Source organism: Chaetodon auriga, unplaced genomic scaffold (assembly GCF_051107435.1).
Source record: "Chaetodon auriga isolate fChaAug3 unplaced genomic scaffold, fChaAug3.hap1 Scaffold_165, whole genome shotgun sequence".
In the NCBI taxonomy this organism is placed as follows: Eukaryota; Metazoa; Chordata; class Actinopteri; order Chaetodontiformes; family Chaetodontidae; genus Chaetodon; species Chaetodon auriga.
In genome coordinates, this window is record NW_027481947.1 from 295,426 (window position 1) to 299,364 (window position 3,939).

The following is a 3,939-nucleotide window of genomic DNA, read 5'->3' on the forward strand; positions in this document are numbered from 1 at the left end:
TGTGATTATTTTAGATTTATGTGTTTTTATGTGTCAAACTGTCTTAGAATGACAATTCCACTTTAGAAACATCAAGTCTTGCATGTTTTTGAAGGACAGCATGGTTTATTTTGAATTCCTGTTGAGTTAGTGTGAAAAGTGCAACATATGTTCATTTTGTGCTTTTCTCGCTCAAATAGCGTTATTATGAGCGGAAAATGACAGTATGTGCTTATTTCAGATTCATGTGTTTTTATGTATCAAACTGTGTGAGAATGACAATTCCACTGTAGAAACATCAAGTCTTGCATGTTTTTGAAGGACAGCATGGTTTATTTTGAATTCCTGTTGAATTAGTGTGAAAAGTGCAACATATATTCATTTTGTGCTTTTCTCGCTCAAATAGCGTTATTTTGAGCGGAAAATGACAGTATGTGCTTATTTCAGATTCATGTGTTTTTATGTATCAAACTGTGTGAGAATGACAATTCCACTGTAGAAACATCAAGTCTTGCATGTTTGTGAAGGACAGCATGGTTTATTTTGAATTCCTGTTGAGTTAGTGTGAAAAGTGCAACATATGTTCATTTTGTGCTTTTCTCGCTCAAATAGCGTTATTTTGAGCGGAAAATGACAGATTGTGCTTATTTTAGATTCATGTGTTTTTATGTATCAAACTGTGTGAGAATGACAATTCCACTGTAGAAACATCAAGTCTTGCATGTTTTTGAAGAACAGCATGGTTTATTTTGAATTCCTGTTGAGTTAGTGTGAAAAGTGCAACATATGTTCATTTTGTGCTTTTCTCGCTCAAATAGCGTTTTCTGTGCTTCTCTCGCTGAAATAGCATCTTCTGTGCTTCTCTCGATGAAATAGCGTCTTCTGTGTTTTTCTCGCTCGAATCGCGTCTTTTCAGGCTTTTCTCGCTCAAATAGCGTCTTTTTGTGCTTTTCTCGCTCAAACAGCGTTATTCTGACAGGAAAATGACAGAATGTGATTATTTTAGATTTATGTGTTTTTATGTGTCAAACTGTCTTAGAATGACAATTCCACTTTAGAAACATCAAGTCTTGCATGTTTTTGAAGGACAGCATGGTTTATTTTGAATTCCTGTTGAGTTAGTGTGAAAAGTGCAACATATGTTCATTTTGTGCTTTTCTCGCTCAAATAGCGTTATTATGAGCGGAAAATGACAGTATGTGCTTATTTCAGATTCATGTGTTTTTATGTATCAAACTGTGTGAGAATGACAATTCCACTGTAGAAACATCAAGTCTTGCATGTTTTTGAAGGACAGCATGGTTTATTTTGAATTCCTGTTGAATTAGTGTGAAAAGTGCAACATATATTCATTTTGTGCTTTTCTCGCTCAAATAGCGTTATTTTGACCTGAAAATGACGGAATATGAGTATTTTAGATTCATTTGTATTTATTTGTCAAACTGTCATAGAATGACATTTCCACTTTAGAAACATCAATTCTTGCATGTTTTTGAAGGACAGCATGGTTTCTTTTGAATTCGTGTTGAGTTAGTGTGAAAAGTGCAGTATATGTTCATTTTGTGCTTTTCTCGCTCAAATAGCGTTATTTTGACCTGAAAATGACGGAATATGAGTATTTTAGATTCATTTGTATTTATTTGTCAAACTGTCATAGAATGACATTTCCACTTTAGAAACATCAATTCTTGCATGTTTTTGAAGGCCAGCATGGTTTCTTTTGAATTCGTGTTGAGTTAGTGTGAAAAGTGCAGTATATGTTCATTTTGTGCTTTTCTCGCTCAAATAGCGTTATTTTGACCTGAAAATGACGGAATATGAGTATTTTAGATTCATTTGTATTTATTTGTCAAACTGTCATAGAATGACATTTCCACTTTAGAAACATCAAGTCTTGCATGTTTTTGAAGGACAGCATGGTTTATTTTGAATTCGTGTTGAGTTAGTGTGAAAAGTGCAGTATATGTTCATTTTGTGCTTTTCTCGCTCAAATAGCGTTATTTTGAGCGGAAAATGACAGTATGTGCTTATTTCAGATTCATGTGTTTTTATGTATCAAACTGTGTGAGAATGACATTTCCACTGTAGAAACATCAAGTCTTGCATATTTTTGAAGGACAGCATGGTTTATTTTGAATTCGTGTTGAGTTAGTGTGAAAAGTGCAGTATATGTTCATTTTGTGCTTTTCTCGCTCAAATAGCGTTATTTTGACCTGAAAATGACGGAATATGAGTATTTTAGATTCATTTGTATTTATTTGTCAAACTGTCATAGAATGACATTTCCACTTTAGAAACATCAATTTTTGCATGTTTTTGAAGGACAGCATGGTTTCTTTTGAATTCGTGTTGAGTTAGTGTGAAAAGTGCAGTATATGTTCATTTTGTGCTTTTCTCGCTCAAATAGCGTTATTTTGACCTGAAAATGACGGAATATGAGTATTTTAGATTCATTTGTATTTATTTGTCAAACTGTCATAGAATGACATTTCCACTTTAGAAACATCAATTCTTGCATGTTTTTGAAGGCCAGCATGGTTTCTTTTGAATTCGTGTTGAGTTAGTGTGAAAAGTGCAGTATATGTTCATTTTGTGCTTTTCTCGCTCAAATAGCGTTATTTTGACCTGAAAATGACGGAATATGAGTATTTTAGATTCATTTGTATTTATTTGTCAAACTGTCATAGAATGACATTTCCACTTTAGAAACATCAAGTCTTGCATGTTTTTGAAGGACAGCATGGTTTATTTTGAATTCGTGTTGAGTTAGTGTGAAAAGTGCAGTATATGTTCATTTTGTGCTTTTCTCGCTCAAATAGCGTTATTTTGAGCGGAAAATGACAGTATGTGCTTATTTCAGATTCATGTGTTTTTATGTATCAAACTGTGTGAGAATGACAATTCCACTGTAGAAACATCAAGTCTTGCATGTTTGTGAAGGACAGCATGGTTTATTTTGAATTCCTGTTGAGTTAGTGTGAAAAGTGCAACATATGTTCATTTTGTGCTTTTCTCGCTCAAATAGCGTTTTCTGTGCTTCTCTCGCTGAAATAGCATCTTCTGTGCTTCTCTCGATGAAATAGCGTCTTCTGTGTTATTCTCGCTCGAATCGCGTCTTTTCAGGCTTTTCTCGCTCAAATAGCGTCTTTTTGTGCTTTTCTCGCTCAAACAGCGTTATTCTGACAGGAAAATGACAGAATGTGATTATTTTAGATTTATGTGTTTTTATGTGTCAAACTGTCTTAGAATGACAATTCCACTTTAGAAACATCAAGTCTTGCATGTTTTTGAAGGACAGCATGGTTTATTTTGAATTCCTGTTGAGTTAGTGTGAAAAGTGCAACATATGTTCATTTTGTGCTTTTCTCGCTCAAATAGCGTTATTATGAGCGGAAAATGACAGTATGTGCTTATTTCAGATTCATGTGTTTTTATGTATCAAACTGTGTGAGAATGACAATTCCACTGTAGAAACATCAAGTCTTGCATGTTTTTGAAGGACAGCATGGTTTATTTTGAATTCCTGTTGAATTAGTGTGAAAAGTGCAACATATATTCATTTTGTGCTTTTCTCGCTCAAATAGCGTTATTTTGAGCGGAAAATGACAGTATGTGCTTATTTCAGATTCATGTGTTTTTATGTATCAAACTGTGTGAGAATGACAATTCCACTGTAGAAACATCAAGTCTTGCATGTTTGTGAAGGACAGCATGGTTTATTTTGAATTCCTGTTGAGTTAGTGTGAAAAGTGCAACATATGTTCATTTTGTGCTTTTCTCGCTCAAATAGCGTTATTTTGAGCGGAAAATGACAGATTGTGCTTATTTTAGATTCATGTGTTTTTATGTATCAAACTGTGTGAGAATGACAATTCCACTGTAGAAACATCAAGTCTTGCATGTTTTTGAAGAACAGCATGGTTTATTTTGAATTCCTGTTGAGTTAGTGTGAAAAGTGCA